Here is a 22,316-nt window from a genome sequence, read left to right on the forward strand (position 1 = left end):
TGAAGCCGAAAATACTTCATGAAAATTTTCAACTTTTTTGAAACCTAAATCTTTTCATGAAAATTTTCAACTTTTTTGATGCCGAAATAGTTCATGAAAATTTTCAACTTTTTGATGCCGAATTCTTTTCATGAAAATCTTCGACTTTTTTGAAGCCGAAATCTATTCATGAAAATTTTCAACTTTTTGAAACCAAAATCTTTTCATGGAAATTTTCAACTTTTTTGAAGCCGAAATCTTTTCATGAAAATTTTCAACTTTTTTGAAGCCGAAATCTTTTCATGAAAATTTTCAACTTTTTTGATGCCGAAATAAATCATGAAAATTTTCGACTTTTTTGAAGCCGAAAATACTTCATGAAAATTTTCAACTTTTTTGAAACCTAAATCTTTTCATGAAAATTTTCAACTTTTTTGATGCCGAAATAGTTCATGAAAATTTTCAACTTTTTTGATGCCGAATTCTTTTCATGAAAATCTTCGACTTTTTTGAAGCCGAAATCTATTCATGAAAATTTTCAACTTTTTGAAACCAAAATCTTTTCATGGAAATTTTCAACTTTTTTGAAGCCGAAATCTTTTCATGAAAATTTTCAACTTTTTTGAAGCCGAAATCTTTTCATGAAAATTTTCAACTTTTTTGATGCCGAAATAAATCATGAAAATTTTCGACTTTTTTGAAGCCGAAAATACTTCATGAAAATTTTCAACTTTTTTGAAACCTAAATCTTTTCATGAAAATTTTCAACTTTTTTGATGCCGAAATAGTTCATGAAAATTTTCAACTTTTTTGATGCCGAATTCTTTTCATGAAAATCTTCGACTTTTTTGAAGCCGAAATCTATTCATGAAAATTTTCAACTTTTTGAAACCAAAATCTTTTCATGAAAATTTTCAACTTTTTTGAAGCCGAAATCTTTTCATGAAAATTTTCAACTTTTTTGATGCCGAAATAAATCATGAAAATTTTCGACTTTTTTGAAGCCGAAAATACTTCATGAAAATTTTCAACTTTTTTGAAACCTAAATCTTTTCATGAAAATTTTCAACTTTTTTGATGCCGAAATAGTTCATGAAAATTTTCAACTTTTTTGATGCCGAATTCTTTTCATGAAAATCTTCGACTTTTTTGAAGCCGAAATCTATTCATGAAAATTTTCAACTTTTTGAAACCAAAATCTTTTCATGGAAATTTTCAACTTTTTTGAAGCCGAAATCTTTTCATGAAAATTTTCAACTTTTTTGAAGCAGAAATCTTTTCATGAAAATCTTAGACTTTTTTGAAGCCGAAATCTTTTCATGAAAATCTTCGACTTTTTTGAAGCCGAAATACTTCATGAAAATTTTCAACTTTTTTGAAGCCGAAATCTTTTCATGAAAATGTTCAACTTTTTTGAAGCCGAAATCTTTTCATGAAAATTTTCAACTTTTTGAAACCAAAATCTTTTCATGAAAATTTTCAACTTTTTTGAAGCCGAAATCTTTTCATGAAAATCTTCGACTTTTTTGAAGCCGAAATAGTTCATGAAAGTTTTCAACCTTTTTGAAGCCGAAATACTTCATGAAAGTTTTCAACCTTTTTGAATCCGAAATACTTCATGAAAATCTTAAACTTTTTTGAAGCAGAAATCTTTTCATGAAAATGTTCAACTTTTTTGAAGTCGAAATCTTTTCATGAAAATGTTACATTTTTTTGAAGCCGAAATACTTCATGAAAATTTTCAACTTTTTTGAAGCCGAAATCTTTTCATGAAAATTTTCAACTTTTTGAAGCCGAAATCTTTTCATGAAAATTTTCAACTTTTTGAAACCAAAATCTTTTCATGTAAATTTTCAACTTTTTTGAAGCAGAAATCTTTTCATGAAAATGTTCAACTTTTTTGAAGCCGAAATCTTTTCATGAAAATTTTCTACTTTTTTGAAGCCAAAATCCTGTCATGAAAATTTTCAACTTTTTTGAAGCAGAAATCTTTTCATGAAAATCTTCGACTTTTTTGAAGCCGAAATACTTGATGAAAATATCCAACTTTTTTGAAGTCTAAATCTTTTCATGAAAATTTTCAACTTTTTTGAAGCCGAAATCTTTTCATGAAAATTTTCAACTTTTTTGATGCCGAAATAAATCATGAAAATTTTCGACTTTTTTGAAGCCGAAAATACTTCATGAAAATTTTCAACTTTTTTGAAACCTAAATCTTTTCATGAAAATTTTCAACTTTTTTGATGCCGAAATAGTTCATGAAAATTTTCAACTTTTTTGATGCCGAATTCTTTTCATGAAAATCTTCGACTTTTTTGAAGCCGAAATCTATTCATGAAAATTTTCAACTTTTTGAAACCAAAATCTTTTCATGGAAATTTTCAACTTTTTTGAAGCCGAAATCTTTTCATGAAAATTTTCAACTTTTTTGAAGCAGAAATCTTTTCATGAAAATCTTAGACTTTTTTGAAGTCGAAATCTTTTCATGTAAATTTTCAACTTTTTTGAAGCAGAAATCTTTTCATGAAATGTTCAACTTTTTTGAAGCCGAAATGTTTTCATGAAAATGTTCAACTTTTTTGAAGCCGAAATCTTTTCATGAAAATGTTCCATTTTTTTGAAGCCGAAATACTTCATGAAAATTTTCAACTTTTTTGAAGCCGAAATCTTTTCTTGAAAATTTTCAACTTTTTGAAACCGAAATCTTTTCATGAAAATGGTCAACTTTTTTGAAGCCGAAATCTTTTCATGAAAATTTTCAACTTTTTAAGCCAAAATCTTTTCATGAAAATTTTCAACTTTTTTGAAGCCGAAATCTTTTCATGAAAATATTCAACTTTTTTGAAGTGTAAATCTTTTCATGAAAATCTTCGACTTTTTTGAAGCCGAAATCTTTTCATGAAAATTTTCAACTTTTTGAAACCAAAATCTTTTCATGTAAATTTTCAACTTTTTTGAAGCAGAAATCTTTTCATGAAAATGGTCAACTTTTTTGAAGCCGAAATCTTTTCATGAAAATGTTCAACTTTTTGAAGCCGAAATCTTTTCATGAAAATTTTCAACTTTTTTGAAGCAGAAATCTTTTCATGAAATGTTCAACTTTTTTGAAGCCGAAATCTTTTCATGAAAATTTTCAACTTTTTTGAAGCAGAAATCTTTTCATGAAATGTTCAACTTTTTTGAAGCCGAAATCTTTTCATGAAAATGTTCAACTTTTTTGAAGCCGAAATCTTTTCATGAAAATATTCAACTTTTTTGAAGCCGAAATCTTTTCATGAAAATGTTCCATTTTTTTGAAGCCGAAATACTTCATGAAAATTTTCAACTTTTTTGAAGCCGAATTCTTTTCTTGAAAATTTTCAACTTTTTGAAACCGAAATCTTTTCATGAAAATTTTCAACTTTTTTGAAGCCGAAATCTTTTCATGAAAATTTTCAACTTTTTGAAACCAAAATCTTTTCATGAAAATTTTCAACTTTTTTGAAGCCGAAATCTTTTCATGAAAATTTTCAACTTTTTGAAACCAAAATCTTTTCATGTAAATTTTCAACTTTTTTGAAGCAGAAATCTTTTCATGAAAATGGTCAACTTTTTTGAAGCCGAAATCTTTTCATGAAAATGTTCAACTTTTTTGAAGCCGAAATCTTTTCATGAAAATTTTCAACTTTTTTGAAGCAGAAATCTTTTCATGAAAATCTTCGACTTTTTTGAAGTCGAAATCTTTTCATGTAAATTTTCAACTTTTTTGAAGCAGAAATCTTTTCATGAAAATCTTCAACTTTTTTTTAGCCGAAATCTCTTCATGAAAATTTTCAACTTTTTTGAAGCCGAAATCTTTTCATGAAAATTTTCAACTTTTTGAAACCAAAATCTTTTCATGAAAATTTTCAACTTTTTTGAAGCCGAAATCTTTTCATGAAAATTTTCAACTTTTTTGAAGCCGAAATCTTTTCATGAAAATCTTCAACTTTTTTTTAGCCGAAATCTTTTCATGAAAATTTTCAACTTTTTTGAAGCCGAAATCTTTTCATGAAAATATTCAACTTTTTTGAAGTGTAAATCTTTTCATGAAAATTTTCAACTTTTTTGAAGCAGAAATCTTTTCATGAAAATGTTCAACTTTTTTGAAGCCGAAATCTTTTCATGAAAATGTTCAACTTTTTTGAAGCCGAAATCTATTCATGAAAATGTTACATTTTTTTGAAGCCGAAATACTTCATGAAAATTTTCAACTTTTTGAAACCAAAATCTTTTCATGAAAATTTTCAACTTTTTTGAAGCAGAAATCTTTTCATGAAAATTTTCAACTTTTTGAAACCAAAATCTTTTCATGAAAATGTTCAACTTTTTGAAGCCGAAATCTTTTCATGAAAATTTTCAACTTTTTTGAAGCAGAAATCTTTTCATGAAATGTTCAACTTTTTTGAAGCCGAAATCTTTTCATGAAAATTTTAAACTTTTTTGAAGCAGAAATCTTTTCATGAAATGTTCAACTTTTTTGAAGCCGAAATCTTTTCATGAAAATGTTCAACTTTTTTGAAGCCGAAATCTTTTCATGAAAATGTTCAACTTTTTTGAAGCCGAAATCTTTTCATGAAAATGTTCCATTTTTTTGAAGCCGAAATACTTCATGAAAATTTTCAACTTTTTTGAAGCCGAAATCTTTTCATGAAAATGTTCAACTTTTTTGAAGCCGAAATCTTTTCATGAAAATGTTCAACTTTTTTGAAGCCGAAATCTTTTCATGAAAATGTTCCATTTTTTTGAAGCCGAAATACTTCATGAAAATTTTCAACTTTTTTGAAGCCGAAATCTTTTCTTGAAAATTTTCAACTTTTTGAAACCGAAATCTTTTCATGAAAATGGTCAACTTTTTTGAAGCCGAAATCTTTTCATGAAAATGTTCAACTTTTTAAGCCGAAATCTTTTCATGAAAATTTTCAACTTTTTTGAAGCAGAAATCTTTTCATGAAAATCTTAGACTTTTTTGAAGTCGAAATCTTTTCATGAAAATTTTCAACTTTTTTGAAGCCGAAATCTTTTCATGAAAATCTTCAACTTTTTTTTAGCCGAAATACTTCATGAAAATTTTCAACTTTTTTGAAGCCGAAATCTTTTCATGAAAATTTTCAACTTTTTGAAACCAAAATCTTTTCATGAAAATTTTCAACTTTTTTGAAGCCGAAATCTTTTCATGAAAATGTTCAACTTTTTTGAAGCCGAAATCTTTTCATGAAAATGTTCCATTTTTTTGAAGCCGAAATACTTCATGAAAATTTTCAACTTTTTTGAAGCAGAAATCTTTTCATGAAAATCTTAGACTTTTTTGAAGTCGAAATCTTTTCATGAAAATTTTCAACTTTTTTGAAGCAGAAATCTTTTCATGAAATGTTCAACTTTTTTGAAGCCGAAATCTTTTCATGAAAATGTTCAACTTTTTTGAAGCCGAAATCTTTTCATGAAAATGTTCAACTTTTTTGAAGCCGAAATCTTTTCATGAAAATGTTCCAATTTTTGAAGCCGAAATACTTCATGAAAATTTTCAACTTTTTTGAAGCCGAAATCTTTTCTTGAAAGTTTTCAACTTTTTTGAAGCCGAAATCTTTTCATGAAAATGTTCAACTTTTTTGAAGCCGAAATCTTTTCATGAAAATGTTCCATTTTTTTGAAGCCGAAATACTTCATGAAAATTTTCAACTTTTTTGAAGCCGAAATCTTTTCATGAAAATCTTCGACTTTTTTGAAGCCGAAATCTTTTCATGAAAATTTACAACTTTTTGAAACCAAAATCTTTTCATGTAAATTTTCAACTTTTTTGAAGCAGAAATCTTTTCATGAAAATGGTCAACTTTTTTGAAGCCGAAATCTTTTCATGAAAATGTTCAACTTTTTGAAGCCGAAATCTTTTCATGAAAATTTTCAACTTTTTTGAAGCAGAAATCTTTTCATGAAAATCTTAGACTTTTTTGAAGTCGAAATCTTTTCATGTAAATTTTCAACTTTTTTGAAGCAGAAATCTTTTCATGAAATGTTCAACTTTTTGAAACCAAAATCTTTTCATGAAAATTTTCAACTTTTTTGAAGCCGAAATCTTTTCATGAAAATTTTCAACTTTTTTGAAGCCGAAATCTTTTCATGAAAATGTTCAAGTTTTTTGAAGCAGAAATCTTTTCATGAAAATGTTCAACTTTTTTGAAGCAGAAATCTTTTCATGAAAATGTTCAACTTTTTTGAAGCCGAGATCTTTTCATGAAAATTTTCAACTTTTTGAAACCGAAATCTTTTCATGAAAATTTTCAACTTTTTTGAAGCAGAAATCTTTTCATGAAAATTTTCAACTTTTTTGAAGCCGAGATCTTTTCATGAAAATTTTCAACTTTTTGAAACCGAAATCTTTTCATGAAAATTTTCAACTTTTTTGAAGCAGAAATCTTTTCATGAAAATGTTCAACTTTTTTGAAGCCGAAATCTTTTCATGAAAATGTTCAACTTTTTTGAAAACGAGATCTTTTCATGAAAATCTTCAACTTTTTGAAGCAGAAATCTTTTCATGAAAATCTTCAACTTTTTTGAAGCCGAAATCTTTTCATGAAAATATTCAACTTTTTTGAAGTGTAAATCTTTTCATGAAAATTTTCAACTTTTTTGAAGCAGAAATCTTTTCATGAAAATGTTCAACTTTTTTGAAGTGTAAATCTTTTCATGAAAATTTTCAACTTTTTTGAAGCAGAAATCTTTTCATGAAAATGTTCAACTTTTTTGAAGCCGAAATCTTTTCATGAAAATGTTCAACTTTTTTGAAGCCGAAATCTATTCATGAAAATGTTACATTTTTTTGAAGCCGAAATACTTCATGAAAATTTTCAACTTTTTGAAACCAAAATCTTTTCATGAAAATTTTCAACTTTTTTGAAGCAGAAATCTTTTCATGAAAATGTTCAACTTTTTTGAAGCCGAAATCTTTTCATGAAAATGTTCAACTTTTTTGAAAACGAGATCTTTTCATGAAAATCTTCAACTTTTTGAAGCAGAAATCTTTTCATGAAAATCTTCAACTTTTTTGAAGCCGAAATCTTTTCATGAAAATATTCAACTTTTTTGAAGTGTAAATCTTTTCATGAAAATTTTCAACTTTTTTGAAGCAGAAATCTTTTCATGAAAATCTTCGACTTTTTTGAAGCAGAAATCTTTTCATGAAAATGGTCAACTTTTTTAAAGCCGAAATCTTTTCATGAAAATCTTCAACTTTTTGAAGCAGAAATCTTTTCATGAAAATTTTCAACTTTTTTGAAGACGAAATCTTTTCATGAAAATTTTCAACTTTTTGAAACCAAAATCTTTTCATGAAAATTTTCAACTTTTTTGAAGCCGAAATTTTTTCATGAAAATGTTACATTTTTTTGAAGCCGAAATACTACATGAAAATTTTCAACTTTTTGAAACCAAAATCTTTTCATGAAAATTTTCAACTTTTTTGAAGCAGAAATCTTTTCATGAAAATCTTCGACTTTTTTGAAGCAGAAATCTTTTCATGAAAATGGTCAACTTTTTTGAAGCCGAAATCTTTTCATGAAAATTTTCGACTTTTTTGAAGCCGAAATACTTGATGAAAATATTCAACTTTTTTGAAGTCTAAATCTTTTCATGAAAATTTTCAACTTTTTTGAAGCAGAAATCTTTTCATGAAAATGTTCAACTTTTTTGAAGCCGAAATCTTTTCATGAAAATGTTCAACTTTTTTGAAGCCGAAATCTATTCATGAAAATGTTACATTTTTTTGAAGCCGAAATACTTCATAAAAAATTTCAACTTTTTGAAACCAAAATCTTTTCATGAAAATTTTCAACTTTTTTGAAGCAGAAATCTTTTCATGAAAATCTTCGACTTTTTTGAAGCCGAAATCTTTTCATGAAAATTTTCAACTTTTTGAAACCAAAATCTTTTCATGAAAATTTTCAACTTTTTTGAAGCAGAAATCTTTTCATGAAAATCTTCGACTTTTTTGAAGCCGAAATCTTTTCATGAAAATTTTCAACTTTTTGAAACCAAAATCTTTTCATGTAAATTTTCAACTTTTTTGTAGCAGAAATCTTTTCATGTAAATTTTCAACTTTTTTGAAGCAGAAATCTTTTCATGAAAATGGTCAACTTTTTTGAAGCCGAAATCTTTTCATGAAAATCTTCAACTTTTTGAAGCAGAAATCTTTTCATGAAAATTTTCAACTTTTTTGAAGACGAAATCTTTTCATGAAAATTTTCAACTTTTTGAAACCAAAATCTTTTCATGAAAATTTTCAACTTTTTTGAAGCAGAAATTTTTTCATGAAAATGTTACATTTTTTTGAAGCCGAAATACTTCATGAAAATTTTCAACTTTTTGAAACCAAAATCTTTTCATGAAAATTTTCAACTTTTTTGAAGCAGAAATCTTTTCATGAAAATCTTCGACTTTTTTGAAGCAGAAATCTTTTCATGAAAATGGTCAACTTTTTTGAAGCCGAAATCTTTTCATGAAAATGTTCAACTTTTTTGAAGCAGAAATCTTTTCATGACAATGTTCAACTTTTTTGAAGCCTAAATCTTTTCATGAAAATCTTCGACTTTTTTGAAGCCGAAATACTTGATGAAAATATTCAACTTTTTTGAAGTCTAAATCTTTTCATGAAAATTTTCAACTTTTTTGAAGCAGAAATCTTTTCATGAAAATGTTCAACTTTTTTGAAGCCGAAATCTTTTCATGAAAATGTTCGACTTTTTTGAAGCCGAAATCTTTTCATGAAAAATTTTCAACTTTTTGAAACCAAAATCTTTTCATGTAAATTTTCAACTTTTTTGTAGCAGAAATCTTTTCATGTAAATTTTCAACTTTTTTGAAGCAGAAATCTTTTCATGAAAATGGTCAACTTTTTTGAAGCCGAAATCTTTTCATGAAAATGTTCAACTTTTTTGAAGCAGAAATCTTTTCATGAAAATCTTCGACTTTTTTGAAGCCGAAATTCTTGATGAAAATATTCAACTTTTTTGATGCCGAAATAGTTCATGAAAATTTTCAACTTTTTTGAAGCCGAAATCTTTTCATGAAAATTTTCAACTTTTTTGATGCCGAAATAGTTCATGAAAATTTTCGACTTTTTTGAAGTCGAAAATACTTCAAGAAAATGTTCAACTTTTTTGAAACCCAAATCTTTTCATGAAAATTTTCAACTTTTTTGATGCCGAAATAGTTCATGAAAATTTTCAACTTTTTTGAAGCCGAAATCTTTTCATGAAAATTTTCAACTTTTTGAAGCCCAAATCTTTTCATGAAAATTTTCATCATTTTTGAAACATAAATCTTTTCATGAAAATTTTAGACTTTTTTGCAGCCGAAAAACTTCATGAAAATTTTCAACTTTTTTGAAGCCGAAATCTTTTCATGAAAATGTTCAACTTTTTTGAAGCCGAAATCTTTTCATGAAAATGTTCCATTTTTTTGCAGCCGAAATACTTCATGAAAATTTTCAACTTTTTTGAAGCCGAAATCTTTTCATGAAAATGTTCAACTTTTTTGAAGCCGAAATCTTTTCATGAAAATGTTCAACTTTTTGAAGCCGAAATCTTTTCATGAAAATTTTCAACTTTTTTGAAGCAGAAATACTTCATGAAAATTTTCAACTTTTTAGAAGCCGAAATCTTTTCATGAAAATGGTCAACTTTTTTGAAGCAGAAATCTTTTCATGAAAATTTTCAACTTTTTGAAGCCGAAATCTTTTCATGAAAAATTTCAACTTTTTTGAAGCAGAAATCTTTTCATGAAAATTTTCAACTTTTTTGAAGTCGAAATCTTTTCATGAAAATGTTCCATTTTTTTGAAGCAGAAATACTTCATGAAAATTTTCAACTTTTTTGAAGTCGAAATCTTTTTATGTAAATTTTCAACTTTTTTGAAGCAGAAATCTTTTCATGAAAATGATCCATTTTTTTGAAGCCGAAATTCTTCATGAAAATTTTCAACTTTTTTGAAGCCGAAATCTTTTCATGAAAATGTTCAACTTTTTTGAAGCCGAAATCTTTTCATGAAAATTTTCAACTTTTTTGAAGCCGAAATCTTTTCATGAAAATTTTCAACTTTTTGAAGCAGAAATCTTTTCATGAAAATTTTCAACTTTTTTGAAGTCGAAATCTTTTCATGTAAATTTTCAACTTTTTTGGAGCAGAAATCTTTTTATGAAAATGTTCAACTTTTTTGAAGCCGAAATCTTTTCATGAAAATTTTCAACTTTTTTGAATCCGAAATCTTTTCATGAAAATCTTAGACTTTTTTGAAGTCGAAATCTTTTCATGAAAATTTTCAACTTTTTGAAACCAATATCTTTTCATGAAAATTTTCAACTTTTTTGAAACATAAATCTTTTCATGAAAATTTTCAACTTTTTTGAAACTTAAATCTTTTTATGAAAATTTTAGACTTTTTTGTAGTCGAAATACTTCATGAAAATTTTCAACTTTTTTAAAGCCGAAATCTTTTCATGAAAATTTTCAACTTTTTGAAACCGAAATCTTTTCATGAAAATTTTCAACTTTTTTGAAGCCGAAATCTCTTCATGAAAATGGTCAACTTTTTTGAAGCCGAAATCTTTTCATGAAAATTTTCAACTTTTTTGAAGCCGAAATCTTTTCATGAAAATCTTAGACTTTTTTGAAGCCGAAATACTTCATGAAAATTTTCAACTTTTTTGAAACCTAAATCTTTTCATGAAAATTTTCAACTTTTTTGAAGCCGAAATCTTTTCATGAAAATTTTCAACTTTTTTGATGCCGAAATAGTTCATGAAAATTTTCAACTTTTTTGAAGCCGAGATCTTTTCATGAAAATTTTCAACTTTTTGAAACCGAAATCTTTTCATGAAAATCTTCGACTTTTTTGAAGCAGAAATCTTTTCATGAAAATGTTCAACTTTTTTGAAGCCAAAATCCTGTCATGAAAATTTTCAAGTTTTTTGAAGCAGAAATCTTTTCATGAAAATCTTCGACTTTTTTGAAGCTGAAATACTTCATGAAAATTTTCAACTTTTTAGAAGCCGAAATCTTTTCATGAAAATCTTCGACTTTTTCAAAGTCGAAATAGTTCATGAAAGTTTTCAACCTTTTTGAAGCCAAAATCCTGCCATGAAAATTTTCAACTTTTTGAAGCAGAAATCTTTTCATGAAAATTTTCAACTTTTTTGAAGTCGAAATCTTTTCATGTAAATTTTCAACTTTTTTGGAGCAGAAATCTTTTCATGAAAATGTTCAACTTTTTTGAAGCCGAAATCTTTTCATGAAAATGTTCCATTTTTTTGAAGCAGAAATACTTCATGAAAATTTTCAACTTTTTTGAAGTCGAAATCTTTTCATGTAAATTTTCAACTTTTTTGAAGCAGAAATCTTTTCATGAAAATGTTCCATTTTTTTGAAGCCGAAAGACTTCATGAAAATTTTCAACTTTTTTGAAGCCGAAATCTTTTCATGAAAATTTTCAACTTTTTTGAAACATAAATCTTTTTATGAAAATTTTAGACTTTTTTGTAGTCGAAATACTTCATGAAAATTTTCAACTTTTTTAAAGCCGAACTCTTTTCATGAAAATTTTCAACTTTTTGAAACCGAAATCTTTTCATGAAAATTTTCAACTTTTTTGAAGCCGAAATCTTTTCATGAAAATGGTCAACTTTTTTGAAGCCGAAATCTTTTCATGAAAATTTTCAACTTTTTTGAAGCCGAAATCTTTTCATGAAAATGTTACATTTTTTTGAAGCCGAAATAGTTCTTGAAAATTTTAGACTTTTTTGAAGCCGAAATAGTTCTTGAAAATTTTAGACTTTTTTGAAGCCGAAATACTTCATGAAAATTTTCAACTTTTTTGAAACCTAAATCTTTTCATGAAAATTTTCAACTTTTTTGATGCCGAAATAGTTCATGAAAATTTTCAACTTTTTTGAACCCGAAATCTTTTCATGAAAATGTTCAACTTTTTTGAAGCCGAAATCTTTTCATGAAAATTTTCAACTTTTTTGAAGCCGAAATCTTTTCATGAAAATTTTCAACTTTTTTGAAGCCGAAATCTTTTCATGAAAATTTTCAACTTTTTTGAAGCAGAAATCTTTTCATGAAAATCTTAGACTTTTTTGAAGCCGAAATCTTTTCATGAAAATTTTCAACTTTTTGAAGCAGAAATCTTTTCATGAAAATCTTAGACTTTTTTGAAGCCGAAATCTTTTCATGAAAATTTTCAACTTTTTGAAGCCGAAATCTTTTCATGAAAATTTTCAACTTTTTTGAAGCAGAAATCTTTTCATGAAAATCTTAGACTTTTTTGAAGCCGAAATCTTTTCATGAAAATTTTCAACTTTTTGAAGCCGAAATCTTTTCATGAAAATTTTCAACTTTTTGAAGCAGAAATCTTTTCATGAAAATCTTAGACTTTTTTGAAGCCGAAATCTTTTCATGAAAATTTTCAACTTTTTGAAGCCGAAATCTTTTCATGAAAATTTTCAACTTTTTTGAAGCAGAAATCTTTTCATGAAAATCTTAGACTTTTTTGAAGTCGAAATCTTTTCATGTAAATTTTCAACTTTTTTGAAGCAGAAATCTTTTCATGAAAATGTTCAACTTTTTTGAAGCCGAAATCTTTTCATGAAAATGTTTCATTTTTTTGAAGCAGAAATACTTCATGAAAATTTTCAACTTTTTTGAAGTCGAAATCTTTTTATGTAAATTTTCAACTTTTTTGAAACCGAAATCTTTTCATGAAAATGTTCAAATTTTTTGAAGCCGAAATCTTTTCATGAAAATGTTCCATTTTTTTGAAGCCGAAATACTTCATGAAAATGTTCAACTTTTTTGAAGCCGAAATCTTTTCATGAAAATGTTCAACTTTTTTGAAGCCGAAATCTTTTCATGAAAATTTTCAACTTTTTGAAACCAAAATCTTTTCATGAAAATTTTCAACTTTTTTGAAGCCGAAATCTTTTCATGAAAATTTTCAACTTTTTTGAAGCAGAAATCTTTTCATGAAAATCTTAGACTTTTTTGAAGTCGAAATCTTTTCATGTAAATTTTCAACTTTTTTGAAGCAGAAATCTTTTCATGAAAATCTTAAACTTTTTTGAAGCCGAAATCTTTTCATGAAAATTTTCAACTTTTTTGAAGCAGAAATCTTTTCATGAAAATTTTCAACTTTTTTGAAGCCGAAATCTTTTCATGAAAATGTTCAACTTTTTTGAAGCCGAAATCTTTTCATGAAAATTTTCAACTTTTTGAAACCAAAATCTTTTCATGAAAATTTTCAACTTTTTTGAAGCAGAAATCTTTTCATGAAAATCTTAGACTTTTTTGAAGTCGAAATCTTTTTATGTAAATTTTCAACTTTTTTGAAGTCGAAATCTTTTCATGTAAATTTTCAACTTTTTTGAAGCAGAAATCTTTTCATGAAAATGTTCAACTTTTTTGAAGCCGAAATCTTTTCATGAAAATGTTCAACTTTTTTGAAGCCGAAATCTTTTCATGAAAATGTTACATTTTTTTGAAGCTGAAATACTTCATGAAAATTTTCAACTTTTTTGAAGCCGAAATCTTTTCATGAAAATGTTCAACTTTTTTGAAGCCGAAATCTTTTCATGAAAATTTTCAACTTTTTGAAACCAAAATCTTTTCATGAAAATTTTCAACTTTTTTGAAGCCGAAATCTTTTCATGAAAATTTTCAACTTTTTTGAAGCAGAAATCTTTTCATGAAAATCTTAGACTTTTTTGAAGCAGAAATCTTTTCATGTAAATTTTCAACTTTTTTGAAGCAGAAATCTTTTCATGAAAATGTTCAACTTTTTTGAAGCCGAAATCTTTTCATGAAAATGTTCCATTTTTTTGAAGCCGAAATACTTCATGAAAATTTTCAACTTTTTTGAAGCAGAAATCTTTTCATGAAAATGTTCAACTTTTTTGAAGCCGAAATCTTTTCATGAAAATTTTCAACTTTTTGAAACCAAAATCTTTTCATGAAAATGTTCAACTTTTTTGAAGCCGAAATCTTTTCATGAAAATTTTAGACTTCTTGAAGCCGAAATCTTTTCATGAAAATTTTCAACTTTTTTGAAGCAGAAATCTTTTCATGAAAATCTTAGACTTTTTTGAAGTCGAAATCTTTTCATGTAAATTTTCAACTTTTTTGAAGTAGAAATCTTTTCATGAAAATTTTCAACTTTTTTGAAGCAGAAATCTTTTCATGAAAATCTTAGACTTTTTTGAAGTCGAAATCTTTTCATGTAAATTTTCAACTTTTTTGAAGCAGAAATCTTTTCATGAAAATGTTCAACTTTTTTGAAGCCGAAATCTTTTCATGAAAATGTTCCATTTTTTTGAAGCCGAAATACTTCATGAAAATTTTCAACTTTTTTGAAGCAGAAATCTTTTCATGAAAATGTTCAACTTTTTTGAAGCCGAAATCTTTTCATGAAAATTTTCAACTTTTTGAAACCAAAATCTTTTCATGAAAATGTTCCATTTTTTTGAAGCCGAAATACTTCATGAAAATTTTCAACTTTTTTGAAGCAGAAATCTTTTCATGAAAATGTTCAACTTTTTTGAAGCCGAAATCTTTTCATGAAAATTTTCAACTTTTTGAAACCAAAATCTTTTCATGAAAATTTTCAACTTTTTTGAAGCCGAAATCTTTTCATGAAAATTTTAGACTTTTTGAAGCCGAAATCTTTTCATGAAAATTTTAGACTTTTTGAAGCCGAAATCTTTTCATGAAAATTTTCAACTTTTTTGAAGCAGAAATCTTTTCATGAAAATCTTAGACTTTTTTGAAGTCGAAATCTTTTCATGTAAATTTTCAACTTTTTTGAAGCAGAAATCTTTTCATGAAAATTTTCAACTTTTTTGAAGCAGAAATCTTTTCATGAAAATCTTAGACTTTTTTGAAGTCGAAATCTTTTCATGTAAATTTTCAACTTTTTTGAAGCAGAAATCTTTTCATGAAAATGTTCAACTTTTTTGAAGCCGAAATCTTTTCATGAAAATGTTCCATTTTTTTGAAGCCGAAATACTTCATGAAAATTTTCAACTTTTTTGAAGCAGAAATCTTTTCATGAAAATGTTCAAGTTTTTTGAAGCCGAAATCTTTTCATGAAAATGTTCCATTTTTTTGAAGCCGAAATACTTCATGAAAATTTTCAACTTTTTTGAAGCCGAAATCTTTTCATGAAAATTTTCAACTTTTTTGAAGCCGAAATCTTTTCATGAAAATTTTCAACTTTTTTGAAGCAGAAATCTTTTTATGTAAATTTTCAACTTTTTTGAAGCAGAAATCTTTTCATGAAAATTTTCAACTTTTTTGAAGCCGAAATCTTTTCATGAAAATGTTCCATTTTTTTGAAGCCGAAATACTTCATGAAAATTTTAGACTTTTTTGAAGTCGAAATCTTTTCATGTAAATTTTCAACTTTTTTGAAGCAGAAATCTTTTCATGAAAATGTTCAACTTTTTTGAAGCCGAAATCTTTTCATGAAAATTTTTAACTTTTTTGAAGCCGAAATCTTTTCATGAAAATTTTCAAGTTTTTTGAAGCCGAAATCTTTTCATGAAAATGTTCAACTTTTTGAAACCGAAATCTTTTCATGTAAATTTTCAACTTTTTTGAAGCAGAAATCTTTTCATGAAAATGTTCAACTTTTTTGAAGCCGAGATCTTTTCATGAAAATTTTCAACTTTTTTGAACCCGAAATCTTTTCATGAAAATTTTCAAGTTTTTTGAAGCCGAAATCTTTTCATGAAAATGTTCAACTTTTTGAAACCGAAATCTTTTCATGAAAATTTTCAACTTTTTGAAGCCGAAATCTTTTCATGAAAATTTTCAACTTTTTTGAAGCAGAAATCTTTTCATGAAAATGTTCCATTTTTTTGAAGCCGAAATACTTCATGAAAATTTTCAACTTTTTTGAAGCCGAAATCTTTTCATGAAAATGTTCAACTTTTTTGAAGCCGAAATCTTTTCATGAAAATCTTAGACTTTTTTGAAGTCGAAATCTTTTCATGTAAATTTTCAACTTTTTTGAAGCAGAAATCTTTTCATGAAAATTTTCAACTTTTTTGAAGCCGAAATCTTTTCATGAAAATGTTCCATTTTTTTGAAGCTGAAATACTTCATGAAAATTTTAGACTTTTTTGAAGTCGAAATCTTTTCATGTAAATTTTCAACTTTTTTGAAGCTGAAATCTTTTCATGAAAATGTTCAACTTTTTTGAAGCCGAAATCTTTTCATGAAAATTTTCAACTTTTTTGAAGCCGAAATGTTTTCATGAAAATGTTCAACTTTTTTGAAGCCGAGATCTTTTCATGAAAATTTTCAACTTTTTTGAAGCCGAAATCTTTTCATGAAAATTTTCAACTTTTTTGATGACGAAATAGTTCATGAAAATTTTCAACTTTTTTGAACCCGAAATCTTTTCATGAAAATTTTCAACTTTTTGAAGCCGAAATCTTTTCATGAAAATTTTCAACTTTTTTGAAGCAGAAATCTTTTCATGAAAATGTTCAACTTTTTGAAGCCGAAATCTTTTCATGAAAATGGTCAACTTTTTTGAAGCAGAAATCTTTTCATGAAAATGTTCCATTTTTTTGAAGCCGAAATACTTCATGAAAATTTTCAACTTTTTTGAAGCCGAAATCTTTTCATGAAAATGTTCAACTTTTTTGAAGCCGAAATCTTTTCATGAAAATCTTAGACTTTTTTGAAGTCGAAATCTTTTCATGTAAATTTTCAACTTTTTTGAAGCAGAAATCTTTTCATGAAAATTTTCAACTTTTTTGAAGCCGAAATCTTTTCATGAAAATGTTCCATTTTTTTGAAGCCGAAATACTTCATGAAAATTTTAGACTTTTTTGAAGTCGAAATCTTTTCATGTAAATTTTCAACTTTTTTGAAGCAGAAATCTTTTCATGAAAATGTTCAACTTTTTTGAAGCCGAAATCTTTTCATGAAAATTTTCAACTTTTTTGAAGCCGAAATGTTTTCATGAAAATGTTCAACTTTTTTGAAGCCGAGATCTTTTCATGAAAATTTTCAACTTTTTTGAAGCCGAAATCTTTTCATGAAAATTTTCAACTTTTTTGATGACGAAATAGTTCATGAAAATTTTCAACTTTTTTGAAGCCGAAATCTTTTCATGAAAATTTTCAACTTTTTGAAGCCGAAATCTTTTCATGAAAATTTTCAACTTTTTTGAAGCAGAAATCTTTTCATGAAAATGTTCAACTTTTTGAAACCGAAATCTTTTCATGAAAATTTTCAACTTTTTGAAGCCGAAATCTTTTCATGAAAATTTTCAACTTTTTTGAAGCAGAAATCTTTTCATGAAAATGTTCCATTTTTTTGAAGCCGAAATACTTCATGAAAATTTTCAACTTTTTTGAAGCCGAAATCTTTTCATGAAAATGTTCAACTTTTTTGAAGCCGAAATCTTTTCATGAAAATTTTCAAGTTTTTTGAAGCCGAAATCTTTTCATGAAAATGTTCAAGTTTTTTGAAGCCGAGATCTTTTCATGAAAATTTTCAACTTTTTGAAACCGAAATCTTTTCATGAAAATTTTCAACTTTTTTGAAGCCGACATCTTTTCATGAAAATCTTAGACTTTTTTGAAGTCGAAATCTTTTCATGTAAATTTTCAACTTTTTTGAAGCAGAAATCTTTTCATGAAAATTTTCAACTTTTTTGAAGCAGAAATCTTTTCATGAAAATCTTAGACTTTTTTGAAGTCGAAATCTTTTCATGAAAATTTTCAACTTTTTTGAAGCCGAAATCTTTTCATGAAAATGGTCAACTTTTTTGAAGCCGAAATCTTTTCATGAAAATTTTCAACTTTTTGAAACCAAAATCTTTTCATGAAAATGTTCCATTTTTTTGAAGCCGAAATACTTCATGAAAATTTTCAACTTTTTTGAAGCAGAAATCTTTTCATGAAAATGTTCAACTTTTTTGAAGCCGAAATCTTTTCATGAAAATTTTCAACTTTTTGAAACCAAAATCTTTTCATGAAAATTTTCAACTTTTTTGAAGCCGAAATCTTTTCATGAAAATTTTAGACTTTTTGAAGCCGAAATCTTTTCATGAAAATTTTAGACTTTTTGAAGCCGAAATCTTTTCATGAAAATTTTCAACTTTTTTGAAGCAGAAATCTTTTCATGAAAATCTTAGACTTTTTTGAAGTCGAAATCTTTTCATGTAAATTTTCAACTTTTTTGAAGCAGAAATCTTTTCATGAAAATTTTCAACTTTTTTGAAGCAGAAATCTTTTCATGAAAATCTTAGACTTTTTTGAAGTCGAAATCTTTTCATGTAAATTTTCAACTTTTTTGAAGCAGAAATCTTTTCATGAAAATGTTCAACTTTTTTGAAGCCGAAATCTTTTCATGAAAATGTTCCATTTTTTTGAAGCCGAAATACTTCATGAAAATTTTCAACTTTTTTGAAGCAGAAATCTTTTCATGAAAATGTTCAACTTTTTTGAAGCCGAAATCTTTTCATGAAAATGTTCCATTTTTTTGAAGCCGAAATACTTCATGAAAATTTTCAACTTTTTTGAAGCCGAAATCTTTTCATGAAAATTTTCAACTTTTTTGAAGCCGAAATCTTTTCATGAAAATTTTCAACTTTTTTGAAGCAGAAATCTTTTTATGTAAATTTTCAACTTTTTTGAAGCAGAAATCTTTTCATGAAAATTTTCAACTTTTTTGAAGCCGAAATCTTTTCATGAAAATGTTCCATTTTTTTGAAGCCGAAATACTTCATGAAAATTTTAGACTTTTTTGAAGTCGAAATCTTTTCATGTAAATTTTCAACTTTTTTGAAGCAGAAATCTTTTCATGAAAATGTTCAACTTTTTTGAAGCCGAAATCTTTTCATGAAAATTTTTAACTTTTTTGAAGCCGAAATCTTTTCATGAAAATTTTCAAGTTTTTTGAAGCCGAAATCTTTTCATGAAAATGTTCAACTTTTTGAAACCGAAATCTTTTCATGTAAATTTTCAACTTTTTTGAAGCAGAAATCTTTTCATGAAAATGTTCAACTTTTTTGAAGCCGAGATCTTTTCATGAAAATTTTCAACTTTTTTGAACCCGAAATCTTTTCATGAAAATTTTCAAGTTTTTTGAAGCCGAAATCTTTTCATGAAAATGTTCAACTTTTTGAAACCGAAATCTTTTCATGAAAATTTTCAACTTTTTGAAGCCGAAATCTTTTCATGAAAATTTTCAACTTTTTTGAAGCAGAAATCTTTTCATGAAAATGTTCCATTTTTTTGAAGCCGAAATACTTCATGAAAATTTTCAACTTTTTTGAAGCCGAAATCTTTTCATGAAAATGTTCAACTTTTTTGAAGCCGAAATCTTTTCATGAAAATCTTAGACTTTTTTGAAGTCGAAATCTTTTCATGTAAATTTTCAACTTTTTTGAAGCAGAAATCTTTTCATGAAAATTTTCAACTTTTTTGAAGCCGAAATCTTTTCATGAAAATGTTCCATTTTTTTGAAGCCGAAATACTTCATGAAAATTTTAGACTTTTTTGAAGTCGAAATCTTTTCATGTAAATTTTCAACTTTTTTGAAGCTGAAATCTTTTCATGAAAATGTTCAACTTTTTTGAAGCCGAAATCTTTTCATGAAAATTTTCAACTTTTTTGAAGCCGAAATGTTTTCATGAAAATGTTCAACTTTTTTGAAGCCGAGATCTTTTCATGAAAATTTTCAACTTTTTTGAAGCCGAAATCTTTTCATGAAAATTTTCAACTTTTTTGATGACGAAATAGTTCATGAAAATTTTCAACTTTTTTGAACCCGAAATCTTTTCATGAAAATTTTCAACTTTTTGAAGCCGAAATCTTTTCATGAAAATTTTCAACTTTTTTGAAGCAGAAATCTTTTCATGAAAATGTTCAACTTTTTGAAGCCGAAATCTTTTCATGAAAATTTTCAACTTTTTTGAAGCAGAAATCTTTTCATGAAAATGTTCCATTTTTTTGAAGCCGAAATACTTCATGAAAATTTTCAACTTTTTTGAAGCCGAAATCTTTTCATGAAAATGTTCAACTTTTTTGAAGCCGAAATCTTTTCATGAAAATCTTAGACTTTTTTGAAGTCGAAATCTTTTCATGTAAATTTTCAACTTTTTTGAAGCAGAAATCTTTTCATGAAAATTTTCAACTTTTTTGAAGCCGAAATCTTTTCATGAAAATGTTCCATTTTTTTGAAGCCGAAATACTTCATGAAAATTTTAGACTTTTTTGAAGTCGAAATCTTTTCATGTAAATTTTCAACTTTTTTGAAGCAGAAATCTTTTCATGAAAATGTTCAACTTTTTTGAAGCCGAAATCTTTTCATGAAAATGTTCAACTTTTTTGAAGCCGAAATCTTTTCATGAAAATGTTCAACTTTTTTGAAGCCGAGATCTTTTCATGAAAATTTTCAACTTTTTTGAAGCCGAAATCTTTTCATGAAAATTTTCAACTTTTTTGATGACGAAATAGTTCATGAAAATTTTCAACTTTTTTGAAGCCGAAATCTTTTCATGAAAATTTTCAACTTTTTGAAGCCGAAATCTTTTCATGAAAATTTTCAACTTTTTTGAAGCAGAAATCTTTTCATGAAAATGTTCAACTTTTTGAAACCGAAATCTTTTCATGAAAATTTTCAACTTTTTGAAGCCGAAATCTTTTCATGAAAATTTTCAACTTTTTTGAAGCAGAAATCTTTTCATGAAAATGTTCCATTTTTTTGAAGCCGAAATACTTCATGAAAATTTTCAACTTTTTTGAAGCCGAAATCTTTTCATGAAAATGTTCAAGTTTTTTGAAGCCGAGATCTTTTCATGAAAATTTTCAACTTTTTGAAACCGAAATCTTTTCATGAAAATTTTCAACTTTTTTGAAGCCGACATCTTTTCATGAAAATCTTAGACTTTTTTGAAGTCGAAATCTTTTCATGTAAATTTTCAACTTTTTTGAAGCAGAAATCTTTTCATGAAAATTTTCAACTTTTTTGAAGCAGAAATCTTTTCATGAAAATCTTAGACTTTTTTGAAGTCGAAATCTTTTCATGAAAATTTTCAACTTTTTTGAAGCCGAAATCTTTTCATGAAAATGGTCAACTTTTTTGAAGCCGAAATCTTTTCATGAAAATTTTCAACTTTTTGAAGCCGAAATCTTTTCATGAAAATTTTCAACTTTTTTGAAGCAGAAATCTTTTCATGAAAATTTTCAAGTTTTTTGAAGCCGAAATCTTTTCATGAAAATTTTCAACTTTTTTGAAGCCGAAATGTTTTCATGAAAATGTTCAACTTTTTTGAAGCCGAGATCTTTTCATGAAAATTTTCAACTTTTTTGAAGCCGAAATCTTTTCATGAAAATTTTCAACTTTTTTGATGACGAAATAGTTCATGAAAATTTTCAACTTTTTTGAACCCGAAATCTTTTCATGAAAATTTTCAAGTTTTTTGAAGCCGAAATCTTTTCATGAAAATGTTCAACTTTTTGAAACCGAAATCTTTTCATGAAAATTTTCAACTTTTTGAAGCAGAAATCTTTTCATGAAAATTTTCAACTTTTTTGAAGCCGAAATCTTTTCATGAAAATGTTCCATTTTTTTGAAGCCGAATTACTTCATGAAAATTTTCAACTTTTTTGAAGCCGAAACCTTTTCATGAAAATGTTCAACTTTTTTGAAGCCGAGATCTTTTCATGAAAATTTTCAACTTTTTGAAACCGAAATCTTTTCATGAAAATTTTCAACTTTTTTGAAGCCGAAATCTTTTCATGAAAATGGTCAACTTTTTGAAGCCGAAATCTTTTCATGAAAATTTTCAACTTTTTTGAAGCTGAAATCTTTTCATGAAAATGTTCAACTTTTTTGAAGCTGAGATCTTTTCATGAAAATTTTCAACTTTTTTGAAGCCGAAATCTTTTCATGAAAATGTTCAACTTTTTTGAAGCCGAGATCTTTTCAAGAAAATTTTCAACTTTTTGAAACCGAAATCTTTTCATGAAAATTTTCAACTTTTTTGAAGCAGAAATCTTTTCATGAAAATCTTAGACTTTTTTGAAGTCGTAATCTTTTCATGTAAATTTTCAACTTTTTTGAAGCAGAAATCTTTTCATGAAAATTTTCAACTTTTTTGAAGCCGAAATCTTTTCATGAAAATGTTCCATTTTTTTGAAGCCGAAATAGTTCATGAAAATTTTCAACTTTTTTGAAGCCAAAATCTTTTCATGAAAATGTTCAACTTTTTTGAAGCCGAAATCTTTTCATGAAAATGTTACATTTTTTTG

The sequence above is a fragment of the Labrus bergylta genome, chromosome 12, assembly GCF_963930695.1.
Source record: "Labrus bergylta chromosome 12, fLabBer1.1, whole genome shotgun sequence".
In the NCBI taxonomy this organism is placed as follows: Eukaryota; Metazoa; Chordata; class Actinopteri; order Labriformes; family Labridae; genus Labrus; species Labrus bergylta.